The sequence below is a fragment of the Ictidomys tridecemlineatus genome, chromosome 1, assembly GCF_052094955.1.
Source record: "Ictidomys tridecemlineatus isolate mIctTri1 chromosome 1, mIctTri1.hap1, whole genome shotgun sequence".
In the NCBI taxonomy this organism is placed as follows: domain Eukaryota; kingdom Metazoa; phylum Chordata; class Mammalia; order Rodentia; family Sciuridae; genus Ictidomys; species Ictidomys tridecemlineatus.
The window spans coordinates 165,792,927-165,805,216 of NC_135477.1; the positions used below are offsets into that span (position 1 = coordinate 165,792,927).

Below are 12,290 nucleotides of genomic sequence, written 5' to 3' on the forward strand. Positions count from 1 at the left end.
TGCTTGGTTTGATAGTACCACAACATATTGGAATTTATAAGCTCCAGGATCTCACTAAGGTTGTTAGTTTATTAAAGAAAGAAACTGCTAAGTAGTGAAATGTTTATAATACTATGTAATGAGGGAGGAAATAATCATGAAAGGTTTTGGAACCACATGGAGATTAGCTGATTAATTTATGGGAAAGTAATAAAGACTTGATGAAATTAAAGTTGAGTTAAGCTACTCATTTTTTAATTAAAAACATTAGAATCTTCCAAATTTGAGAATTTCTGACATGACTGTCAGTCTAGACCACCAAACAAATATTTTCAACATAATCCAAAAAGATACAAATCCACCTTTCAAGGACAAGGGGAAATTTGAAGAATGTGGTTTTAAAAATTAGCTGTTTTATGTTTTGTTTTGTTTTGTTTTGTTTTTTAATGAAAGTTACTACAGAGAAAGTGTTTGGAAAACAGAACCACCATTTGACCCAGCTATTGCTCTCCTCTGTCTATATCCAAAGGACTTAAAAACAGCATACTACAGGTACACAGCCACATCAATGTTTATAGCAGCACAATTCACAATAGCTAAATTGTGGAGCCAACCTAGATGCCCTTCAGTAGATGAACGGATTAAAAAGTGGCATATATACACAATGGAATATTACTCAGCAATAAAAGAGAATAAAATCATGGCATTTGCAGGTAATTGGATGGAGTTAGAGAAGTTAATGCTACGTGAAGTTAGCCAATCCCCAAAAAACAAATGCTGAATATTTTCTCTGATATAAGGAGTCTGATTCACAGTGGGGTAGGGAGGGGGAGCATGGGAGGAATAGACGAATTCTAGATAGGGCAGAGGGGTGGGAGGGGAAGGGAGAGGGCATGGGGTTAGAAATGACGGTAGAATGTGATGAACATCATTATCCAAAGTGCATGTATGAAGACACAAATTGGTGTGAATATACTTTGTATACAACCAGAGATATGAAAAAATGTGCTCTATATGTGTAATATGAATTGTAATGCATTTCGCTGTCATATATTTTTTAAAATCTATTAAAAATAATTAAATAAATAAATATTTTCCAATTGTATATTTTCTGCATATTGTCATGTCCTGAATAAAAATTCCTCTTTCTAACCTGTATTAAAAAAAATTCCAAGTGAAAAATTTTAGTAGTTTTAACCCAATGTTAAATATAAACCAACAACTAATTGGTAACTAGTGAAACAAAAACTTACTTTTAACCAAAACCCTTACATAAATTGGCAGAGGGAATTTTAAAATGAACATCATGATTTACAAAGTACATCCAATTATACCCTCCTCCTAATTAGATCAGCATATCTCCGTGCAGTAGCTTTTTGATTTGGAGAGTCATTAAAAAGCAAGTATCAAAATAAACCAGACATGAACAAGAATATATAACTATCAGTGTTAAACCAAGATTTAAAAAATAGTGAAGCATAGTTCAACCATATGGGTCTCCATAAAATATTAATAACATATAACTGCTTTACATTCTAAGTGAAAAATAGTATTTAACTGAGTCAAAAAATGATTTTATCTTAAAATGTTTTATTTTAGCTCTCGTTCTTTAAAAATTTCTGTTTGCTGTTTTACAATGTACCAAGTACCCAGTGTCGTAAAATTTTAATGTAATTTTAAATAAATATGCATATATTTTAGATGCATGTGTAACAATATTTTACTGACAGAGGACCTAATTTAGAAAGTTTGGCGGCCTCTGGTCTAAAGGCTCACAGTTGGAGGTTTGGAAAGCCAGGCCCAGAAACATTCCTGGCCTGTAGTCATCTTGGCCAAAGTCAGAACAGTTCAACCTCAGATGCCAAGTTCCTGTCGTGGCAGCAAGCAGATAAGAACAACTAAGCCATGTGGATTCCCTGAATGCAGGGAAAACCCCAAGGGTCACCTTCTAGCCCTATCTCCAATTTAACAGGCTACAAGCTCATTGAAAAGCTTCACAGAGTTTGAAATTTTGTGCCAAGCTGGTATTCAGCCATATTAATCCTCTCCTTGAAAATCTTCAATATTTTCCCCTTGGCCAAAGTTAACAGCCCATGGACCCGTCCCCATTTTCCACTGAGTTTCTCTTACCAAGTACAGGAGAAATTTTAGAATATATTTACATTACCCTTACATTGAAGATTTTGGAGTGCCTCAAATAAATAGATATCCATTAAAAAATGAAGTAAATATATACTTATTGATATGATTTAGAATGATATTCATGAGATAAAGCAAAAAGAGGCATATGTACAGGATGCACACAAACCGTGTGCAGATGCAGAATATCTCCCTGCAACACACACACACACACACACACACACACACACACACACACACACACTTCTAGTTATAGTTGTATTTGAGTGATGAGATTCAGAGTGATTTTTGTCCTTGTCGGTAATTTGTCATTTTTTTCTATTATAAACTTGCATCACTGGCGGGAGCGAGGAGGGAGCATTGAGGCTGTGTTCTTAAAAGGTATTTAATTGGACATTTCCACTTACAACAATAGAAACCACCCCTTACCATATGATGAAAGCTTTGTTTAAAAACCCTTCTTAGCCCATCATCCCCTTATACCCATGCAACACAACAATATTCTCAAAGCACCATCTGAAATTGTCTATCTCCTGATCAAAATCCTTTCTAAACCTGTTCTGTCCACTACTACAGAATAATATCCAAAATCAATTGTATGTCATGCAGACCTTTGTGTTCTGCTCTTATCCTTGTTCTTCTCACTCCCACACATATGCTAGCTACCTTATACCTGAATTCATACACTTTCCTCCTTCTTTTTATGCTCTTATTTCTAGAATGCCCTTTCTGTATGTTCTGCTTTATAAACTGCTGTCAGTACTTTAAAACCCAGATCAAATGCTTCTCTATGGAGAAATCATTACTCAAGCATTATATTCTCTCACTCCCCACAGCCATTTCTTTCATTTTTCTTTTATAGCCTACTTCTCTGAAGGGACAGCAAACCCCTCAGGAACAAGGGCCCTGTTCATTCAATTCTGAATCATCATCAATAGCGACTGCTGGTACGAAGGCAGTACTCCATAACGAGGGGCTGTCTTTTAAAAATAGGTGCCTTGACACAAAACTGAGAGAAGAAAAATTTCAATTAAGGTAGCATTCCCAGGAGACATGGCCAGACTTGATAAGGGAAATCTCAATGCAGTTCAGCAAAAAGTGACAAGACAGACCCAAGCAGGAAAAAAAAAATATGACAGCTGCTATGTTTGATCCATCCCATCCATCGGGACACCTGAAGATCCCAACTCCTCAGATGATCTGTACCTTCAGGTGATAAGTCAGAAAGTGGATCTTTTCATCTTTAAGTCTGGGAAGCTAAGACTTGTTAGGAACTCTCCATGGTCCTGAAGCTGGAGCACTTTCATTCTCCCCTTTCCCTTCATTCATTCAATAAGGAATAACTGATGTTTTATGTAATAAGCCTGTTCCAGGCTCTACATTAGAAATACAGTGGTCAATCAGATAGATTACCATTCTATTCCTCTTTTGGAACTTATATTATGGTTATGGATAAAGACATGAAAGACATGCACCTCCAATAAAGCTTTAATTTCTAGGATATATATATAAAGAACTCAAAAAACTTAACACCAAAAATACAAATAACCCAATCAATAAATGGGCTAAGGAACTGAACAGACGCTTCACAAAAGAAGAAATACAATTGATCAACAAAAATACGAAAAAGTGTTCAACATCCCTAGCAATTAGAGATATGCAAATCAAAACTACTCTAAGATTTCATCTCACTCCTGTCATAATGGCAATCATCAAGAATACAGGCAACAATAAATGTTGGTGAGGATGTGGGGAAAAGGTACACTCCTACATTGCTGGTGGGACTGCACATTGGTGCAACCACTATGGAAAGCAGTATGGAGATTCCTCAGAAAACTTGGAATAGAACCACCATTTGACCCAGCTATCCCACTCCTTGGTTTATACCCAAAGGACTAAAAAATCACCATACTATAGTGATACAGCCACATCAATGTTTATAGCAACTCAATCATAATAGATAGACTGTGGAACCAACTTAGGTGTCCTTCAATAGATGAATGGATAAAGAAAGTGTGGTTTATATATTCAATGGAATATTACTCAGCTTTAAAGAAGAATGAAATTATGGCATTTGCTGGCAAATGGTTCGAGTTGGAGAATATCATGCTAAGCAAAATAAGCCAATCCCAAAAAACCAAAGGCCAACTGTTTTCTATAATATGTGGATACTAATTCACAATAAGGCGGGGGAGGGGGGCACTAGGGAAGAATAGCGTTACCTTAGATTAGGTAGAGGGAAGTGAAGACAGGAGGGGATATGGGGATAGGAAAGATAGTAGAATGAAACAGACTTTATTACTTTATGTATATACGTGACTGCATGGCCAATGTGATTCTACAACATGTGCACTCAGAAAAAATGAGAAATTATATCCCATCTATGTAGGATATATCAAAGTGTATAAATGCATTCTACTGTCATGGATAACTAATTAAAACAAATTAAAATTTATTTGGAAGGAAGGAAGGAAGGCTGGCCAAATCCTGATTGATAAAGGCCATGCAGAGAATTCAAATAAGATGATGAAATGTTAGATTATAAAGAATCTACTTTAGATTGGTAGGTAAGTAAAGGCCTCTCTGAGAAGATAATATTTAAGATGAGGTCTGGAGATAAGAATCTGTCAGCCAAACCAAAAACATCCCAGAAGATAAAACACCCTAAGTGGATAATGAGCTTATGTTCAAAGAACAGAAACAAAGATAGCATAAATACAATACGGTGAGTGAAGGAACTGAGGTTGAGGGTGAGGCTGGTGCATAAAACTTAATTGGAATTTTATGCTAGTAAAGAGAATTTTAATTCTTTCCAAGTGTGATGTGGTAACTTGCTAATAATGTTTTCCAGGCAGAACATACAAATGGATTAAGGGTTTCCACCCTCTTCTGGACTAACCCTGAACCTGAATTCTTGAGACTGACCAACTTTGCAATTTCCCTGGTTATAACCCTAATCCCGAAAACCAAACTTCATTTTTAAAACTTAAAATGGAGTTTAGCAATAGCCATAGGGAATGTAAAATGAGGAGTCCACAGAAATAAAAAAAAGTAGATAATTTATGATTCTCCAAAAGACAAACATAAAATCCAGTAGTGTCAATTAGAGAGTTGAGAATCAGACCACTAGAATGAATGGAATCTTTGTGAACACCAGGAACTTGTCTATCTTATTTATTACTAGATCTTCAGTGTCCATAATGGTCTCTGACACTAATTTGCCGGGGGCCAGCTCCAGCGGGGTCCAGGGAGTCCTGAAGGAGGAGTGGCGTCGGCGAAATGATGAGACAGGAGTCGTTCCATTTGAGCAATCTTCAGAGAGAGAGAGCTAAAGCTGCTTTCTCTGGGTCCCCTTTTTATTACAATTTTTCACATCATTATAGATTCACAATACGTCATTGATTATATAATTTAAAACTTTGCCAAGACATGACATTTCCTTAACCATGATTGAGAGCACACTGATCTACATTCTTCCAGGATATGACCCCCAGCCATACAATCATCAAAGTACAGAATCATCAATAAAACATGTCACCAACTTACATCCTTCAGATTTTCCCAAGATTTACTATTTTTCCCAAGATATGTTATTTCCTTATTAACTAATGCCAAACTACGTAACCAGACTCTAAGTCTCCTAACTAATCATTAACCTAAAGTACACTTGTACTTTATTTTTAATCTAAAATTCCCATCTAAAAAAGTCCCTTTAAATCTTATATTTAAAATGTCCTAAAGTTTATGAATCATCCTTAAAACATATCAGAAACCTATACAACTAAAGACTTAAGAATTTCTAAACTTAAGAATCTAAATAAAATAATATTTCTAACATTATTCTAAAACTGTGTCTTATAAAGCTATTTTAATTGATTCCTAAATTTATTCTCATAAAACTGGTTGAGCTGCTTTCTCGAAGAGTTTCTTTGTTTCTCAGTCAAGGTACACTAGTTCTCAAAGAATTTGTTTCTCAGTCAAGGTACACTAGTTCTCAAAGAGTTTGATTTTCAGTCAATGTGCACTAGTTCTCAAAGAGTTTGTTTTTCAGAGGATGATTGTTGTCTGATATTAAGTTTGTCCACAATGTACTAAGATAGAAGAATAGCCTTTCACTTTGTCCTTGATATGCTGAGGGGTGGGTAGCAGAACAGCTTCCAAGGCATGAACTACCTGTTCTGTTCTAGCCATCTGAAATTTAATTTGTTTGGCATTTAACATACTCATGCCTCCTGTGAGAAACATAAGCATGAAAATGCAAAGTCCCAATTACAAAAAAAAGGGTCTCATGGTTTCGGTTACCCACCAACCAGCATGGCTTTGCCAGCATTCATCCTCACTGTGACCCTGTCAAGACAGTGGGAGAGCGGCTTTGCCAACACTTTTTCTCACTGTGACCCTGTCAAGACAGTGAGTGGGGGATCGCCTTCACCACTAATTAATTGCTCAACATACGCCTACTGAATAAACAAATGAAGATGAGTAGAGATGTGGTAGCCATACAAATGTGCCTCGAAAAACTCCAATCACAAGGAGCATAATCCACCAAGAGCCACTGGTAATTTCCACTAAGTTTTCCAAGGACTGCTGGCTCTCCACCAATGCCTGAATATGGCAGGGATACTAGAGCAGGTCCATTCCTGGAGACGTGGGACGCCCTGAGAGTCTTGCTGAGCTTTCATTTGACTGCACAATGGTCTATAGTGTTCCCACCAATTCTTCCCAATCTCTCCACCAAGAGTCTGGCTTGCATTGCTGGCTGCTAGCTCTTCTAGCCTTTTTTTGCCTCTCTCTCCATTTTTCTCCTGGTTACTTCCCCTAACAATAATATCATCTTGGTCTTCGCTTCTTAGAAAATCAAGATTAATGCAGAAGATTTAGAATACCTCCTACTGAGTAGATACTAATGAAATCTCTTGCAACTATGGGTATACATTATTCCAAGGCAAGAATAAGCAACCTGGAAGCCAAAGAGAAGAATAGGATAAAAAAAAAAGTTTCTAAAATGGAAAAGAAATCAAAAGGGAGTGTTAAAGGAAGATTTCTAAGAAGGGTTTTTTTTTTCCATTTCCTACTCTATGGGATCTGCCTCATATACCTAGTTTAAAACCCTAATAAGTTCTATTTTAATATCTTCAAAAATTGGATTCTCCATAGCTATAATTTCCATAACTCAAAGTCTTGATCATGAATCAATTACAGTTATTTGAATTTTAATTGTTCAATAAGGAATTGGCTATTGTGAATTGCAAAATACTTGTGCTATACGCTGAGATATACATATTTCTCACATATCCTTGATCAAAATTCATATCTCAACATGTATGTACATTAAGTAGAGCAAGAAATAGTCTCCCCACTCCACAGGTGAGAACATTTAATAATGAAACATATTTTCTTAATAATGTACAGAACATAGAGTAGCCATACCCAGGTCTGACTTGAAGCACAAGGCCCTTTGTCCACAAGATGCCACCTCTCATAGCTGAAGCCATGAAGTGAATACCTATTTTTTTTTTCTTTCCATTATCCATTCTGTTTTCTTCTGATAACTTTTATTTTTAAACATTGTGTTAATTGTGGGACTAATTCTACATCTCCAAAGATGAACATGTGACTCAAGAGAGGCCAAACATAGTACTAAATCCCCCATGGATAGGCACATAACCCAAGCAGGGATACTGGAAGCTACCCGAAATCCTTGATGAATCCACAAGGGAAGGATATTTACACTGGTGTTACTAAGCTGATAAACTACAAACCATAATACTCCCATGTGGAAATTCCCTGCCTAAAAATGAAGTCATGCAGCGAAAACTGGGTTTGCAATATGAATACCTAGTGATTTCATTTGAGCACCTGAATCCATCTATGTCTGACGCTGTACATTTGACACTATACATGGTACCCTCCACAATATTCCCTTCTAAAATTTTAGGTAGGTTAGTGTTTTAGTCAATTGTCAAATATTTTCAAAAATAACAATATCATATAAATAGTGACAGTATAAAAAGTGCCTCTGAAAAGAAAAGAATAAACCACAGTAAATAATTTTTATGATTTGGATCTAGAATACCATGTGGCTCATGCAAACTAATGGCCTCACTATTCATTTTTATTTTCCCTTTCTATCAATTATCAGAGAACAGAACTGAAATCAAGAAACTTCAAAAGCATTTTTTCTTGAACTTCAAAAAAGTTGAATAATGTTGTTGGATAATGTTGATATCTGCACCAGAAAGAATAAAACATGGTGCCTTCACATTGCATCTCTCTCCTTTTGCTATTTGAAACTCCAAGTCAGATTCCCACTCAACTCTGCACAGACATATTCATCATTCAAGACAGGAGGATCGAAAGTTCAAAGCCAGCTTCAGCGAAAGGGAGACACTAAGCAACTCAGTGAGACCCTGTCTGGAGGTAAAATACAAAATAAGGCTGGGGATATGGCTCAGTGGTCAAGTTCCCCTGAGTTCAGTCCCTGGTACCCCCCCAAAAAAATGGAAGGGAGGAAAAATAATAAAAAGGAAACAAAAAGGGCGAAGAGTCATGACCTTGGGTATACAGATATTTGGAAACAGCAATCAACCTAAAATTCTTGTAATATGAATCCAATGAGAGGAAGGGGAAAAAAGAAAAGAAACTTCAAGGGAAAGGATAGAGATATAAAGTAAAGGGGGAAAATGCTCATATTACTTGGAAAAAAATTTATTTGTATTTTAAGACCTAGAGAGGGAATAGCAGCTGTGGCTGAGAATGTGGAGTCATTGGCAAATTTAATTTTGGACGAACTGGTGCTTCTGTGAAAAGGTTCACTCTGAACCCTGCAAAGAAAGCAGCCACACCTCATACATGGCTGTCCCTTCTGGATGCCATCCGGGCAATTATGGAGATTGATAAATCCCATGGTCTGCAGTCCATAGCTAGAGGTCTCGGAGGGCTGATGGCTGAGTTCTGGTTCAAATCCAAAGGCCTGCAACCCAGTAGGAACAGTGGTTCAGTTTTATTCTGAAGACCAGATGACTCATGACTCAGGGAGAACCAACATTTCAGTTCAAGCCCAAAGGCAGGAATAGACCTTGTCCCCAGTGCAAGGAAATCCAGCAGGAGTTCCCCCTCACACCCTGAAGGGTCAGAGTTTTGCTCTGTTCAAGCTTTTGATCCACTGGATGAGGCCAAACCACATCAGGGAAGGCAATCTGATTTACCCCATCTACCAAATTAAATGTTAATCTCCTCAAGAATCATCCTCATAGGCAAACCTAGAATAATGTTTGTTCAAATATCTGGGCATCCCCTAGCCTAATCAAGCTGAACCATGAAATAAACCATCACAGGGACTCTTTCCCAACCGGATGCAAACTCAACTCACAAAGACCTTTACCACAGCTCCCACCACAGACCTCAGAATTTAGCTTTGTTATGTCAACCTCATCAGTACCTTCCCCGAGAGAAACTGGTTTTTGTATAAATACAGCAAAAATATTAATCAAGGTGATCTAAACATCTCACTCATGTAAATCATAACTCAAGTTTTTTTTAAGTAAAATAAGGGTAATGCTGTCACCACACAATCTGCAGTAGGACCCTACATTTCTAAAAGTGTAACATCACCTGCAATTCACAGACAGATGCACATGTGGAAAATCTGGTGCCCCAAGCTGAGCAAACAGTGTGTCCAGGATGAGAGAGGTCTCTAAGAATGTCCCAGGTTTGATCACAAGACCTAGCACACAGTTGTACTCAACAGTATGATTTATTAGAAAACAGATCAAAAAAAAATTTAAGGGAAAAACTTATGAAGCAAAGTATAATAAGAAACAGGAGAAAGCCTCCAAGGACCTCACCAAGAGGAGCCGTATAAAATGTGCCTCTTTCCTCCACTGTCCCACTGTGACAGTACATGTGCAATACAGTCTACCAGAGAAGCTTGCAGACACTCAGCACCCAAGATTCATATTGGGGGCTGCCCACGTAGGAACCCTCTGCTTGACACATATCAAAATTCTAGACTCCCCAAAAAAATCAAATATGCAGCATAAACCCAATAATTTGAAGGGATAGTTTATGCACAGTGAGAGAATCTGTTGGGGAACCCTCCCACATACCAAGTTCCCAGGCACCCAGGTCAATCTTGCAAGCAAGCCTTTATAAAAATAGTAATCTCAAGACTCCTATGTTAACATTTTTCAGCACAAGCAGGACAGATTTGTTCCCCCAGTCACTGGATTTGGTATGAGAATGAGAACAGAGGAAGGGCACCACTTCAGAGAGGCACTCACTCAGTCACAAAAGTTTGGGTTGAGAACTGGACTTTCTTCTGCCAAAATACAAGGAACTGGATGTTGCATTGCTTTTGCTAAAAGCACTGAGCCTTCACTTGGGCCTATAGATGCCCAATGAGTAACCAAACCAAACAAAAGCTTGGCATCTCTGCCTTCATATTGCATCTGCCTCCTTTTGCTATCTGAAGCTCCAAGTTAGATTCCCACTCAATTCTGCACATAGACATGTTAGTCCTTTAAGGAATATTCATTTAAAAGCTGATAATAAGTGATTAATTAGTCCTTAGCTTTCCTAATCTCTCTCCTCATCTTTTGGGTGCTGTTTGACTTACTGCATTTGCAAGAATGGTGTCAACACTATTTATGCCATTATGGAAATATCTCTATTATATTCCCCAGAAAAGATACATTAAACTAAGTTTTCTTACTCTACCTGTGAAAATCTACCACTTCAAAGTTCCTACATTAGACCCCATCAGCGGGGAAAAAGTTTCAGAAGAAACAACCTTTGGCTTTTTTCCCCTAAAAATGGAATGGTGACTTGATAGTGGGGGTTTGAAGGAGGACCAAATCATTAACTAACTCCATCTTGCCTTTTCAATCTGTTTTTTTCTCTGAGTCATTCTGTCCAAGAGTCACCTTGATTTCTAGGAACAACAGGTCTGATCAATAAACATTTGTATGACAAAGGGTGAAACTACCCTCCAGACAGCAGCAACTTTCATCTGACAAGCCCTCACATGATCAATCTTAAGATAATCATCAACCAGGCCACAGCCTAAACAATACTGCCAGCTATGCAAGCCCCTGGCCCTTGCCTATATTATCCCAAAGCTCTTGTCAGCAACCCCAAAGACAGGCTTAAGATATTGGTCTCCTGTTCCTTCCCTTCATGGGCCACACCAAATAAATTTCTTTTCTGCTTTCACTCCACTGCATTCTTTATTTGGTCCCTTGGGGCAAGTGGCTAGACCTAATCCATTGTGACCCCCTAACCCCAGAGTCAGGCCTCTGGCCTAGAATTCAGGTAATATAACCAGCAGAAATACAAAATTCAATATGCTCATATGAACTGTCTTCAGCGGGTTGAGAAGAACCAAGGCTCACAACACAGATTAAAGTAAAGTGGAAAGGTTGCTGAGTATTAGCAAGAGAATGAATACTACTACTAAACTCTGAAAACTGAACGAACTGATCTTCAGGATGTTGCTATTTAATTATTCATTGCACACAATTCCAAATGATGCTAAATAAAGTAGAATTTACTGTTACTAGCATTTCTTTGGTTGCAATAAAATATTCTCTTTGTCATTCAGAAAATAAAATGAAAAACTCATCTGTGATTCGAGGAGCATTTGCAGAAACACTCTCACTTTGGTCATGAGGTTAACATTACAGATTTGCATCACAGCAGAGAAGCTAGGAGGGGAAACCATTTCTCTGGCGATAGGCGACTGCACTTGCCTTAGGATTGGGTTTCTGTGTATTTAAAAGGTGATTGTTTTATTTTAAAAAGCAATTGCCTAAAAAAATTTGGCATCATCTGAGAATAACCTTAAGGTTCTGTTAAGGAAAATGTAAATGCAAAAATGCCTTGGATAGTGGATGGCAGCTCTTCATCAGACTGAAAAACTTGGTTATGCATATTCACAGTGGTCTTTGCATTTTAGCTAAAGGGACATTCCCTTTAATATGTAAACAGTTTTAATGATCATAAAGATCCTCAGACACTGACCCCAGGGAAAGACTGAAAAGCAAGATGAGACCATCTGTCAGCTTGATAGAAAAGACCCAGAGCATGGCGAGGCATCAACAATGTCTTAAGAGCATCTTTCTCCCTCTCTCTGATTCTATTATAGTGATAGTCATCTGTTAGTAATTTACCCT

The 12,290-nt window shown here is 37.6% G+C and overlaps 1 long non-coding RNA gene across 1 annotated transcript in view; it reads right to left on the bottom strand.

The window, feature by feature from the left end:
* The window catches only part of LOC120885496 (uncharacterized), a 55,769-nt gene that overhangs the window by 15,075 nt on the left and 28,404 nt on the right, over positions 1–12,290 (bottom strand). The gene's annotated exons all lie outside the window — the stretch shown is intronic.